Consider the following 16,023-nt stretch of genomic DNA (forward strand, 5'->3'; position numbering starts at 1 on the left):
CCCAGTATCCTCTTCTTCAGTGGGCGGTCCTCTTTCAGATAAAAGTGGTCTCTGTGGCGGATACGGCGCAAGATCACTTTTATCGGCGGCGGAAGAGGGGACCCCCTCCCACCGCTCTCCGGTGCCCTCCGCCACTTACCAGAGCCGTTGGTAGCGGAGGCGATTGGATCCTTCTGTGTCAGTGGTTTGGAGACGAGTGAGGGGAAGATGGCCCCCACCAGTCTCCATACAACTGCAGGGCGGAAGTGACGTCAAAACTTCACTTCCGTCCAATGCTCTTAAAGGGACATTTTTTTTTTTTTGCATTTTAATCTAAATATGAGATCTGAGGTCTTTTTGACCAAAGATCTCATATTTAAGAGGACCTGTCATGCTTTTTTCTATGACAAGGGATGTTTATATTCCTTGTAATAGGAATAAAAGTGACCCAATTATATATTTTTTTAAATGTGTCAAAATAAAAATAAAAAGTAAAATAAATAAGAAAAAAGAGGCAAACGCATATGTGAGCAGCACCCTCATATGAAAACGGTGTTCAAACAACACATCTGAGGTATCGTTGTGATTGTTAGAGTGAGAGCAATAATTCTAGCCCTATACCTCCTCTGTAATTCAAAACATGCAACCTGTAGAATTTTTTACACGTCGCCTATGGAGATTTTTAAGGGTAAAAGTTTGTCACCATTCCATGAGCGGGCGCATGACATGTTAGGTATCAATATACTCTGCGTAACATTACTGTTGTCTTGTATACTCTGTTACAACTTTACTGTTGTCTTATTTTTTAATTAAAAAAAGTGTTTTTTTTTTCTAAAAAAAGTGCGCTTGTAAGACCGCTGTGCAAATATGGTGTGACAAAAAGTATTGCGACGACCGCCATTTTATTCTCTAGGGTGTTAGAAAAAATATGTATATAATATTTGGGGGTTCTAAGTAATTTTCGATAATTTTTTTTTTTTTTAACTTGTAAACACCAAATCTCAGAAAGAGCCTCAGGTGTGAATGGGGAGTAGGTGTGTTAAATTTGGTGTTATCGCCCTCACTCTCTCATACTGGTCACTGGAAATTCAACATGGCACCTCATGGCAAAGAACTCTCTGTGGATCTGAAATAAGAATTTTTGCTCCACATAACGTTGGCATAGGCTATAAGAAGACCCTGAACCTGGCATGCAGCACGTTGGCCAAACCATACAGCGGTTTAACAGGACAGGTTCCACTCAGAACAGGCTCCACCATCAACCAAAGAAGTTGAGTGCACATGCTCAGCATCATATCCAGAGGTTGTCTTTGGGAAATAGACGTATGAGTGCTGCCAGCATTGCTGCAGAGGTTGAAGGGGTGGGGGGGTCAGCCTGTCAGTGCTCAGACCATACGCCGCACACTGCATCAAATTGGTCTGCATGGCTGTCGTCCCAGAAGGAAGCCTCTTCTAAATATGATGCACAAGAAAGACCACAAACAGTTTACTAAAGACAAGCAGAGGAAAAAATATATATGTAGCACTACCCCCGGAGGAGCTGCTGGATTTTTGGGCGGCACATTACCTCATGGCTCCTCCGAATTCCTAGGGGTGAATGATGTGTATTGCATATAGTAGAAGTAAAGGAATGTCCATGACAGGTGCTCTTTGCTGTGCTCTTTATTACCCAGCCGGGTAAAAACAGTAAACTTATGGTGAGGAAAGTAAGGTTGAAGAAGAAGAGAGAATAGCAGATTCAGGCGCAATGATAGGAAAAAGGTAACTACAGTAATTCTGTCCACTACATGCCCTGCTTAATCCATATCATTGTAGGTAAAATTTAGCATTTGTGTGCTTACATTTCAGATTGAGCTATTGAGTTCTGTAAAATAGAGACTTTTTTTCAGCATGAGTAAAGAGAACAAGGGCATCAAAGATTCTAATAGCACATGGAGGTTGTAACGGTCAGGGGTTAACCCAAGACAGCTTCCGACACTCCACAATCCAGCAGACAGGACCCATTGTATTTCCCCCAGAATAACGAGACACGGCTCTGTTCTCTGGTTCCAAACATATATACACTTTAATGGTAAACTTCAGGCTTTATTATACAGTTAGAAAGCATGCTGCAGGAATCAAAGGGACAAAGGGACACTCCACCCACAACATGACACAATGGGTGCTAACGAGTCCCCCTCAATCCACATCTTAGACAGACTTTCTGACTCTGCGATGAGCTATTCTCACCTGCTACACAATACATATTCCTTAAGTGAACATAAGTCGGACGTCTGACCTTTAGAGTGTGTTAACTCACAACACATATTAGCATCAATACAACTTTCACACAATACAGGGTTAGTTAGGATAGCGCCATGAAATATCTTAGGAGCCAGGCTTAATTAACACAATAGACAATAGAATGCAATCACAGCAAGCTTTCATCACTACAGCCAGGTAGCTGGAGGTGATTAACATCAATTAACATCTAAACAGTCTATGTTCCACATTGAAGGAGACACTCTCCTATTGACCTGTTGTGTTCAGAATGAACAACTTGTAATATTTCAAGATATCCTGTAATACATGAATTATCATTACTGTCCCATCTCATGTAATCCATGATATCAGTTCTCAGTCATCCTATGCCCCTAGTGGACATAGGATGATCCTAGACTCAAGAGTCATTGGTGAAGCTGACACAGGAGTACCCCACATCCTTCAAGAGCCTCTGGGTCCCACGGGCCATACCGTTACAGTGGTTGAAATTGAGGACACACAATATTCATAAACAAAAAATCATATGTGCGGAAAAAAAAAAATCAAATATTTACCATTTGATTTTTTACTCATGACCATAAAAAATAAAGAAACATTCTAAAAACATATGTGTTTTCTTTTTAAAACAGTTGCTGTACCTTCATACTCAGAGCTCATTAGTTTCCTAAAAAGATTGGACAATTTTTGTTCAGTAAAATCTGTGGGGTAGATTCAGAAAGGTTAGCGGATCTTTAGATCCGCGTAACCTATCTGATTTACGTTACGCCGCCGCAATTTTGTGAGGCAAGTGCTGTATTCAGAAAGCACTTACCTCAAAACTTGCGGCGGCGTATCGTTAATCCCCCGGCGGAATTCAAATTCCGCGGCTAGGGGGAGTGTAGTATTTAAATCAGGCGCGGCCCCCCGTCGATTTAAATGCGCATGCGCCGTCCGCGAATTTTCCCGGCGTGCATTGCTCCCAATGACGTCGCTAGGACGTCATTGGTTTCGATGTGAGCGTAAATTACGTCCATCCGTATCCGCGAACAACTTACGCAAACAACGTAAAAATTCAAAACTCGGCGCTGGAACGACGGCCATACTTAACATAGGATACGCCTCACATAGCAGGGGTAACTATACGCCGGAAAAAGCCGAACGCAAGCGACGTAAAAAAAAAAACGACGGGCGGGCGTTCGTTTCTGAATCGGTGTAAATGCTCATTAGCATATTAGACGCGTAAAAGACACAGAAGCGCCACCTAGCGGCCAGCCTGGAATTGCAGCCTAAGATCCGACGGTGTAACACAGTTACACCTGTCGGATCTTAGGCATATCTATGTGTAACTGATTCTATGAATCAGTCGCATAGATACGACCGGCCGGCCTTAGAGATACGATGGCGTATCAGGAGATACGCCGTCGTATCTCCTATCTGAATCTGGGCCCGTGTGTTCAGTCAGCTTTGATAAAGAATCAACTGCGCAGATTTACCTGTTTTTCTCATTTGTTCCTCTGCGTTCTTTGCATGTTTACATTATTTATCAGGTACACCATGTTTTTTTGAAGTTTGTGACAGTTGAGCAAAAAAATAAATAAATCCAAAATATTTCCGTAACATCTTATGTTTGATCTCACATTTCTTCTGTTCAAAAAAAATGTGTTTAAAATATGTTATACTTACCTCCACTGTGCAACTCGTTTTGCACACAGTGGCCCCGATCCACGTCTTCTGGGGTCCCTCGGGTCCCTCGGCGGCTTACTCTGGTCCTACTCGCATTGTGTGTTGTCCTTGCGGGCGCGCGCCCGTGATACAGCGAGCGGCCATAGCCCCTCACTGTATCACTCGGCCCCAGGGTTGTCTTAATGAGAGGGCACACCTGGGCACTGCCCAGGGGCCCCAGCTGCATGAGGGGCCCCTGCACTTTCCCCAAGGCAGCTGGTCTTTGAGCCCACGCTCCCCCGAAATTGGGGGGCCCATGATGGCACTGAGAGTGATAGATACACAGGGGAGGCAGTCTGCCTCCTACCTACTTGATGTCTGTTTACCTGCACTGTCTTCATTGTAGGGGTCCCAGAGCATTAATTTGCCCAGGGGCCCATGATGCTATTAAGACGGCTCTGCTCGGCCCCGCCCCTCGGCGCGCTGCGTCACTGGATGAGATTGACAGCAGCGCCAGCCAATGGCTGCGCTGCTTTTAATCCATCCGCTCTATTCAATCAGCGCCCAGGCTGAGTGGCGAAGAGAATCTCGGGACCGAGCGCAGGTCTTTTCGTGGGGTCAGGTTAGTATAACGGGCGGCCGGGGGGGGCTAGTATACTCTGAAGTTTTTTCACCTTAATGCATGAATTGCATTAGACCCCTTTCACACCTAAGCGTTTTTACAGCGTTTTAGCGTTAAAAATATCGTTAAACGCTCATAAAATGCTCTCCATGCATCTCAATGGACCCTTTTACACTAAGTCCTGCAAGCAACATCTTTGGAGCAGCTTTTGGGCGCTGAAAAAAACGCTCCAAAAACGCCCCTCTTCATTGAAATGAATTGAAAGCGCTGTAAAAACGCCTTACCCTTTCACACTGAGGCGTTGCACTGGCGGGGCGTTGAGAAAAGTACTGCAAGCAGCATCTTTGGAGCAGCTTTTAGGCGCTGAAGAAAATGCTCCAAAAACGCCCCTCTCCATTGAAATGAATTGAAAGCGCTGTAAAAACGCCTTACCCTTTCACACTGAGGCACTGCAAAAACGCCCTAAAACGTTAGGGTCTTAGCAGATGAGGCTTCGCTCGAATAATGCTAGAAAAACGCTTGAATAACACTCGAATAACGCTCGAAAAACGCCCCAGTGTGAAAAGGGCCTTAAAGCGGAGCTCCACCCTAAAGTGGAACTCACGCTGATCGGCACCCGCCCCCCCTCCGGTGTCACATTTGACACCTTTCAGGGGGGAGGGGGGTGCAGATACCTGTCTAAAGACAGGTATTTGCACCCACTTCCAGCCACACGCTACGGGCAAAAGCCGGGTTTTTCTGACTTCCCGTCTGTCGCCCGTTGTGTGCTGGGAACACTCGGCTCCCAGCACACAGCGTGTGAGCCAATCGGCGGGTGCAGCGCGACTCGCGCATGCGCCGTAGGGAACCGGGTAGTGAAGCCGGAGCGCTTCACTTCCTGGTTCCCTCACTGAGGATGGCGGAGGGAGCAGCAGAGAGACGAGCGATCGCTCATCCTCTGCTGCGGACGGCGCTGGACTCCAGGACAGGTAAGTGTCCTAATATTAAAAGTCAGCAGCTGCAGTATTTGTAGCTGCTGGCTTTTAATATTTTTTTATACTGGCACATCCGCTTTAAGGTGAAAAAAACGTTTTCCTTTACAACCCCTTTAAATGTGAATGTATGTTTTCCAAAGCCAATATGTATTGTTTATGTTGTGTTGTGGAAACCTGTGTAAGGTAGATTACGTCAAAAGTGATCACTGCCTACCTGCATAGAGCTTTTTTTTTCCATCCAGGCATTTTAGAACTGCATTAGACCAACCCAGGTATACAGTACTTGTAGCTTGGGACTATCTCTGCATCTTCGGACCTTAAAATGTATCATATGTAAAGATAAAACTTTTTTTTCATTTCGTGTAGAAGGATTGCTCTGTGAAATATTTCTTATGCCTTATATACACACGATTGGAATTTCCAATGGAAAAAGTGTCTGACGGAATTTTTTCATCGGATATTCCGACAGTGTGTGTGCCTCATCTGACTTTTTCCTGTCGGAATTTAGAAAGAGAACATGTTCTCTTTTTTTCAGACAAAAAAATCCGTTCGTCTGTAGGGAACTCCGACAGAGAAAAAAAAACATGCATGCTCAGAATCAAGTCAACGCATGCTCGGAAGCATTGAACTTAATTTTTCTCGGCTCATTGTAGTGTTGTACGTCACCGCGTTTTTGACGGATGGAATTTGGTGTGACAGTGTGTATGCAAGACAGCTTGAACGGAATTCCGTCGGTAAAATAAGTCGGAGTTTATCCCGACGGAAAATCCGATTGTGTGTGTACAGGGCATTACTGTCGGTGGTCCTGTGTGGGAGATTTACCTCTCTATTGACCATTGTCACCAAGGCAGAAAGTTATGGGGAATCCAAAATTATAGAGTTGTCACTAGAGCAAGTAGTGAAGGCAAATCACCCAGTAGGGACACCCGTCTAAGTGTAGATCTAATGCATATCAGAATAGGTGGGAGCAGGTAGTCTTATGAACCAATGTATAGTAACAATAGGTGGGAGATTGTAGGGAACAAACCAGAAGAATGGGCAGCAGTGGGCAGCAATGTTTCCAGATCATCTGGTAGAGGCTAAATCACCATGCAGGTCAAAAGTGACCAATCACATCAGGGGCCAGATTCAGAAAGAATGGCCTAACTTTCAGCGGGCGTAACGCATCTCATATACGCTACGCCGCCGTAACTTAGAGAGGCGAGTACCGTATTCAGAAATAACTTGCGCCCTAAGTTACAGCGGCGTATCGTAAATGGGCCGGCGTAAGCCCGCGTAATTCAAAGTACCAAGGCAGTGGGCGTGTTGTATTGTAATGAAGCGTGACCCCATGTAAATTTATGGCCGATCGAACGGCGCATGCGCGAGCATGCTCAGAGTCACGTCGCAAATACTCCCTAAGATACGTCGGCTCAATGCTTTGTCGACGTGAACGTAACATACGCCCAGCCCCATTCACGTACGACTTACGCAAACGACGTAAAATACGACGCTGTTCTGACGTTTCCGACGTCCATACCTTAACATGACTTACCCCTGCTTTATGAGGGGTAAACTTACGCCGGACCTACGGCTTACGTAAACGGCGTAGCTTAAATCCGACGGGCGCAAGTACGTTTCTGAATCAGCGTATCTTGCTCATTTGCATATTTGACGCTTAAATCAACGGAACCGCCCCTAGCGGCCAGCGTAAATATGCACCTAAGATACGACGGCGTAAGAGACTTACGTCAGTCGTATCTTGGACAAATTCTGGCGTATCTGATTCTTTGAATCAGGCGCAGAGATACGACGCCTCACATTCGGACTTACGACAGCGTATCTGGAGATACGCCGTTGTAAATCCTTTGTGAATCTGGCCCTAGAAGTTCAAGTTTTAAGATGATTAAAATGATAGTTAGGAGGCCACCATGTATAGTTCATGAGACATGGGGACTTGGTCATAAGCATGCACGAGTCGTGGCAGGTGTGCCTGGGCACACCCTAATCCCCCTGTACTGTGCAAATTTCCCTTGCAGCCTGGCTGCAGAGAAAGGGACTGGGGAATCTCTGTCTCAAAAATGAGACATCATGGGGGTCAGTTTAGACCCCTGATATTTCACCAAAGCCCCCCAACGGGGCTCCTAAAAAATTGTAAAAATTATTGCAAAAAATAAAATTGTAAAAAGGTAATAATAATAAAATAACAAAAATAAACTACTGACACCAATCTCTGGATTACTGATACCATCCACTGCTCTACTAACACCATCCTCTGCTCTTTCTGACATGTCCACTGCCCTATATAGATATATTTATATACCCACCAGGGCCGGACTGACCATTCGGGCACTTCCCGAGGGCCCCAAGCCACTAGGGGGCCCCATCAGGTTTGCCAGCCTCAGTAAAACCAGGGACAGGATGTAAAAATCTGTATTTTTTAAAAAAAATACCAAGATTATAGCTGCCCCGCCTCTCCAGTACTTTTTCAGTGTGTGTATGTGTATTCTGTGTGTATGTATACAGTGTGTGTATATTGTGCATGTATACTGTGATGTAATGTGAATGTATGTTTTCCAAAGCCAATATGTATTGTTTATGTTGTGTTGTGGAAACCTGTGTAAGGTAGATTACGTCAAAAGTGATCACTGCCTACCTGCATAGAGCTTTTTTTTTTTCCATCCAGGCATTTTAGAACTGCATTAGACCAGTCCAGGTATACAGTACTTGTAGCTTGGGACTATCTCTGCATCTTCGGACCTTAAAATGTATCATATGTAAAGATAAAACTTTTTTTTCATTTCGTGTAGAAGGATTGCTCTGTGAAATATTTCTTATGCCTTATATACACACGATTGGAATTTCCAATGGAAAAAGTGTCTGACGGAATTTTTTCATCGGATATTCCGACAGTGTGTGTGCCTCATCTGACTTTTTCCTGTCGGAATTTAGAAAGAGAACATGTTCTCTTTTTTTCAGACAAAAAAATCCGTTCGTCTGTAGGGAACTCCGACAGAGAAAAAAAAACATGCATGCTCAGAATCAAGTCAACGCATGCTCGGAAGCATTGAACTTAATTTTTCTCGGCTCATTGTAGTGTTGTACGTCACCGCGTTTTTGACGGATGGAATTTGGTGTGACAGTGTGTATGCAAGACAGCTTGAACGGAATTCCGTCGGTAAAATAAGTCGGAGTTTATCCCGACGGAAAATCCGATTGTGTGTGTACAGGGCATTACTGTCGGTGGTCCTGTGTGGGAGATTTACCTCTCTATTGACCATTGTCACCAAGGCAGAAAGTTATGGGGAATCCAAAATTATAGAGTTGTCACTAGAGCAAGTAGTGAAGGCAAATCACCCAGTAGGGACACCCGTCTAAGTGTAGATCTAATGCATATCAGAATAGGTGGGAGCAGGTAGTCTTATGAACCAATGTATAGTAACAATAGGTGGGAGATTGTAGGGAACAAACCAGAAGAATGGGCAGCAGTGGGCAGCAATGTTTCCAGATCATCTGGTAGAGGCTAAATCACCATGCAGGTCAAAAGTGACCAATCACATCAGGGGCCAGATTCAGAAAGAATGGCCTAACTTTCAGCGGGCGTAACGCATCTCATATACGCTACGCCGCCGTAACTTAGAGAGGCGAGTACCGTATTCAGAAATAACTTGCGCCCTAAGTTACAGCGGCGTATCGTAAATGGGCCGGCGTAAGCCCGCGTAATTCAAAGTACCAAGGCAGTGGGCGTGTTGTATTGTAATGAAGCGTGACCCCATGTAAATTTATGGCCGATCGAACGGCGCATGCGCGAGCATGCTCAGAGTCACGTCGCAAATACTCCCTAAGATACGTCGGCTCAATGCTTTGTCGACGTGAACGTAACATACGCCCAGCCCCATTCACGTACGACTTACGCAAACGACGTAAAATACGACGCTGTTCTGACGTTTCCGACGTCCATACCTTAACATGACTTACCCCTGCTTTATGAGGGGTAAACTTACGCCGGACCTACGGCTTACGTAAACGGCGTAGCTTAAATCCGACGGGCGCAAGTACGTTTCTGAATCAGCGTATCTTGCTCATTTGCATATTTGACGCTTAAATCAACGGAACCGCCCCTAGCGGCCAGCGTAAATATGCACCTAAGATACGACGGCGTAAGAGACTTACGTCAGTCGTATCTTGGACAAATTCTGGCGTATCTGATTCTTTGAATCAGGCGCAGAGATACGACGCCTCACATTCGGACTTACGACAGCGTATCTGGAGATACGCCGTTGTAAATCCTTTGTGAATCTGGCCCTAGAAGTTCAAGTTTTAAGATGATTAAAATGATAGTTAGGAGGCCACCATGTATAGTTCATGAGACATGGGGACTTGGTCATAAGCATGCACGAGTCGTGGCAGGTGTGCCTGGGCACACCCTAATCCCCCTGTACTGTGCAAATTTCCCTTGCAGCCTGGCTGCAGAGAAAGGGACTGGGGAATCTCTGTCTCAAAAATGAGACATCATGGGGGTCAGTTTAGACCCCTGATATTTCACCAAAGCCCCCCAACGGGGCTCCTAAAAAATTGTAAAAATTATTGCAAAAAATAAAATTGTAAAAAGGTAATAATAATAAAATAACAAAAATAAACTACTGACACCAATCTCTGGATTACTGATACCATCCACTGCTCTACTAACACCATCCTCTGCTCTTTCTGACATGTCCACTGCCCTATATAGATATATTTATATACCCACCAGGGCCGGACTGACCATTCGGGCACTTCCCGAGGGCCCCAAGCCACTAGGGGGCCCCATCAGGTTTGCCAGCCTCAGTAAAACCAGGGACAGGATGTAAAAATCTGTATTTTTTTAAAAAAATACCAAGATTATAGCTGCCCCGCCTCTCCAGTACTTTTTCAGTGTGTGTATGTGTATTCTGTGTGTATGTATACAGTGTGTGTATATTGTGCATGTATACTGTATGTTTATACTGTGTGTATGTATACAGTGTGTGTGTATACTGTGTGGCACCATAATCTATTGCCTGGGCCCCATAATCTCCTATTGCCCAGGGGGCCTCATAATCTCCTATTGCCCGGGGGCCCAATGAGTTGTCAGTCCGCCCCTGATACCCACCCATGTGTGTTTGTGTTTTGGGGGACACACCCTAATGCAATAGACTGTGCACACCTATGGAGCCGGTAATAGGAAGAAGAATAAGTCCAAAATCAAGCCCAACTGCAACCAAAGAAACATAGGTTGGAGTAAGCAGAAATGCAGTTGTCCAGGCTGAGACCAATATTTTTGACCAATATACAACATTCTTGAGGCCATTCACAGGCAGTGAGCCTTGGTGGGCTACAAAGCAACACTAGTCTGCCAGTGCATGGCTCCCACGCCTGTCTTATCAAGGAGCTTTAGGTGCTGAAATACTGGAGAACAAATGTAAATGTTAAACTTAAAATAGAACTATTGGCAAAACATTTATTTTCATATTGGATAGAGCAGGGGAGGGTTATAACCCCAGTTAGATATTTTTCGCCATCTGCGTCCCATAGTGGAGATTTCCCTTCACATTCTGTCCCATAGCCAAACAGGAAGTGAGAGGAAATCCCTTGTGAACTCCCAGAACTAGTATTCCTATTGGAAGATTCCCCCCGCCCCATTACTTTTAATAGGGATACAGGCCTTCTCATTCACATCAGTGCCTGACCTCACAAATGCTCTTCTGGAAGAATGGTCAAACATTCCCATAGACACACTCCTAAACCTTGTGGACAGCCTTCTCAGAAGAGTTGAAGCTGTTATAGCTGCAAAGGATGGGCCAACTCAATATTGAACCCTACGGACTAAGACTGGGATGCCATTAAAAGATATGTAAACATGAAAAAAAATGTCATACTTACCTCCTCTGTGCAGTTGCTTTTGTACAGGGACACAGCATTGGTCGCATGGCGCCCCTGTTGCCCATGGCGCCCTGTGCTGCCGCACAGCTCGCACACCCCAAAGGCTGGCCCTGGGCGCTGGTGAGGCTGCATTGATGGGCGCTTGCAGGCTGCATTGATCGGCGCTGGTGAGGCTGCATTTGATGGGCGCTGGCTAGGCTTCATTGATGGCCACTGGTGAGGCTTCATTGATGGGCGCTGGTGAGGCTGCATTGATGGGCGCTAGTGAGGCTGCATTTGATGGGCACTTCATTAAAACGGTGGGGTATACCTGGACAGGGCAAAGGGGGTGGGGTCATGGGTGGGGCCAAGGGGGCGGCAAAATGAGGTTTCACCTAGGGTTTCAAAAATCCTTGCACCAGCCCTGTTCAGAGGCTGGCTACATCAATCACCTTGCAGGTGGACAGGCAGACAGGAAGAATGTAGTTCAGCCAAAACCAGGATGCTGGAAAGAGACCAGTGGCTGTCATGGAACAGGAGTGTTACACGCTCCCGACAAGAACAGAATTGTCATCTCATTAAAGGTAGTGGAAAAATAATGGATCAACAAGTGATAAAATGGTATTACAGAAGAGATTTAGAAAAACAAAAACTGCTTCTCTACTGCTAGTGACAGACTTCATCGTATGTCATTTAGTAAGCTCATAGTTCTACTGTAAGTCCAGCTAAACGGTATCTAACATGGTCTTGTTCTGGCCAAGTAGATCCCCACCTCTAAAGAAAAAATCATCGATTTGAGGCAATAATTAATTTTTCACACACTGCAACACATAGGAAATATGTAATCCCAAATTCCTCAGCGACTCCATCCATTGTTCAGCGCCTATCACAGACTGGATTAAACTGGCAGGCCAAGTAGCTCATTGAGTTGCTGTCAGTTTCCGGTAAAGGAAGATTAAAAAGAATAGAAAGAAAATAGCTGAAAACTGAATTGTATTAGATGGAATCCTTGTTTTATTCATTTCCACAGTTTATGCATCAGTCATGTTTCTCCCTATTAGAGATTATGGCAGCAGAAACTACTTTGTGTCTTTTCATGCATGAAAGTTTGCAATTTATTTCTTGTGGTGGTGTTTTTCGCACACTCTGCCTGAATATTATATTTCTTTATCCTACTTATGAATTCTCTTTTTTTTTAAGTCATATTATTTGGATCTCATTTCATTTTTCATTTCTTCTTTCCTGGCGTAAACTTGTCGACTTTGCTCATCTAGTCTGACTGATCTAATCTAGGAAAGAATGTTAAAATGTGGTACATCAACTTTCCATAGTTGTGGGCAGACAGTACGAAAAAAAAGTCTAACTTTCGAGGACTGAAAGGTCATGCAGATTAAAATTCCTTGCGGCCTTTAAGTCTAGAAAACCCAAGTATGACTCAATGTTAGAACCACATTAAAGCAAATGGGAGCAAATATTTATTTGCTTATATATTATATTTTCCAGGGGAAAATCTTCATTTGGCAAAGATGGCCCCAATCGTGGGATAAACTGGCACCAAGCCTCGATTTCTCATGGTATTTTGCTTGCTGAAGTTAGGGCAAACTGGGGGGCAGTTTGAAAACATTGTGCATTCTATGTTGCTGGATAACCTGCTTGCCGACCAACGCACGCCGATAAACGGCGGCAAAATGTCACGGCTGGGCAAACAGGCATACAGGTACGTCCCCCTTAAAGTGGATGTAAACCCCAAAAAATTTTTTGATGTCACAATGTAGAGTATAAGATTTCCTATCATCTATCATCTTGCCACACAGAGTTAATCCAGCTCTGAGCAATCCTCTTTTATGGTTCAGTGAAAATTAACAGACTTCCAGATAAAACCCTGTCTAAATACAAAGTCCATTCCTCTCTCCTTTCTTTGAGTGACAGGTTATTTACAGATCTAGCTTGGACATGTTTATTATATGTTATGTTTATCATAATATGAGGTGATCCACAGTATAAAAAGTAAGAAATCCACCCGGAGACCGGAGAAAAGACTGGACAGCCGCACTTACACAAAATTCTTAAAAAGTTGCTTTTAATGGTAAAAAATGCGTTTCGCACTGGGGTATCAGCGCTTAGTCATAGCTATGACTAAGCGCTGATACCCCAGAGCTTAACGCATCAGTTATCCACCCCACTGTCTGCTGTGACTTGTAGTGCTGTTTCCATTCTTTACCATTAAAAGCAACTTTTTAAGAATTTCGTGGAAGTGCGGCTGTCCAGTCTTTTCTCCGGTCTTCGCTTTGTGCATTGCCAGCACCCACGCTTCTGAGAGGACACTGATTGCTGAGTGCACTCATCTAGAGCGGCAGTTTCCCTTTTCTCTACCTGATAAATCCACCCCTCCCCCACATAACACATCCTGGTAATATACAATGAACTGTGAATCACCTCATATTATGATAAACATAACATGACATATGATAAACATGTCCAAGCTAGATATGTAAATAAGCTGTCACTCAAAGGAGAGAGGAAAGGAGAGAGGAAAGGACTTTTTATTTAGACAGGGTTTTATCTGGAAGTCTGTTAATTTTCACTGAACCATAAAAGAGGATTGCTTAGAGCTGGATTAACTCCACACAAATCCAGCTCTGAATGAAGACATGGTTTCATGAGTTTGGGGTGGAGGAACTCAAGTGGCCTTCACAGAACCCTGAACTCAACCCTACTGACACCTTTGGGATGAATTGGAGTACAAATTGAGAGACAGGTCTTCTCATTCAACATCAGCACTTGATCTCACCAGGCCCGGATTTACTCCCTTAGCTGCCCCAGGGTCGGGTCCAGGGCTTTTCGGAACTGTTCAGAGAGACCACTGTTTCCACACTGAGAACACGGGTTCTCTAACATACTGGCAAGGAACGGGCTTTTCTAGTCAGGCTGCGGCTGCGTTCTAATTATAAAAAACTGTATGCCTTTGCAAATCTGTAAGCTTTGTGGATGCATCTGATATATTTTCTTTGCTGATTTAAATTGAAAATTTAGTTGGGCTTTAACCAACAGATTCAAATGTAAAGTAATTAAAGTCGAATTTCAGGAACTCAGCTTGTTTGTACAAAAAGAAGGCATACTATGAGTTAAGTCCAGTAAGATGCATGACACCTCTTGGGCTTATCTCTATTATTTATATCTGACAGCTTTATAGTACTCCCTGAAGACAGCTATCCCTGTAGTTCCAGGAGAGTGAGGCTGATCCTTTTGAGCTATGCATCTTGAAAAGGAGAGTTGCTGTACCTTTTTTTTCCCATCCCTCCCCTCCTCTTGTCCATTCACAGAAGCCTTTGCATTGTGTGAACACATTCACACAATACAAAGGCTTCTCTGAAGGGGCAGTAGAGGGGATGGGTGGGCATAGCTGTACTGTGTTCCTTTCTCCACTCTCACAGCCCTGAATGTCTCAAGTGCAATTCCAGACAGAGCAATAAACCTGGTAAATAAAAAATAGATGTAGCGAACCCTCCTAAGGGCTGTAAGTTACTGGGATCCCCCACCCTGCACAGCCAGGCACACTGAATCTTCACAGTCACCTCAGAGTCAGAAAACAGTCCAGTACTGTTTTTTGTTATCTATTAAGGTATTAGAACTTGGATAGGGATTGGGAAAATTATAGGATGCCCACTTGACTTCAAACAAGTTTCAGGGACAACTTTTCCTATATACAGTCTATATACACTCCACTGCTTCCTCCAGCACTCACTTGCTTGAAGAACTCCAGCTGTGTCACCTTGTTGAAATGTGGTAGCTAAGGCCTTTTACAGGCAGGGACTCGCAGCCCTTATACTTGAAGATAGGGTAACACAGTTAACACATTTCCAGCAATTCCTCCCATGGTTACTGAGCCCAACCTCTTAAGGCACTGCCAGGCCCACCTGGCTGCAGCTGCGCCTTTCACTAGCCCTCCTGGCTAACTTCTCCACAGTCCTCCCAGAATGACACTCTCTCCACAGTCCTCCCAGACTGATCACTTACCAGTCCACCCGGCTTCCACCCGACTTCTCTGGAGATCTCCCAGACGTGCTGACCTGCTCTTGCTGTCCTCTCATTTGCTCCCGTGCCTTCAGGTCAAGATAGGATAATTTTGTGTGATGCAGAGGGTCCCTCCAGCACCCGAGCCCCCCCAGACTGAGAGGCATCTGCTAGGGCTACCTACAACCTTCTCAGCTCTCCATCTTCTACCTGACTGCCCCTGCTGGCATAACTTATGCCTATTTATGAGGTGCCTAACCCCTTCCAGACACTTTTTGCTAAGGACCTCATAAATATGCCAAATAGCTCCTCCTAGACTTTACCCACTACATCTGGAAGCTTCTCCAAGGTTCTCCAATGCTCCAAACAGGGGGAGGCACCAGAGAAGCTGCTTGCTAAGTCACCCAGCCTCCCTGAGTCACTCAACCCTGACCCAGATTCAACCCAGGCCTGGCTCTAAGCCAGACTAATTTTTCTAGACTAACAAACCTATTTACATCTAGCACACTAGCTAGAGGGTGCTACGTAAAGATAAATCCAGGAGATGTCATGCAGCTCCTTGGAGTTAACTCATACTGTGCCTCAACTTTTTACAAAGCGGCTGAATTCCTGGAAATCAGCTTTAAATTTTTTTCTTCAATAGGTGTTCTGCCTAAACATTTCCCCAAGAAA

This window comes from Rana temporaria, chromosome 1 (assembly GCF_905171775.1).
Source record: "Rana temporaria chromosome 1, aRanTem1.1, whole genome shotgun sequence".
Taxonomy (NCBI): Eukaryota; Metazoa; Chordata; class Amphibia; order Anura; family Ranidae; genus Rana; species Rana temporaria.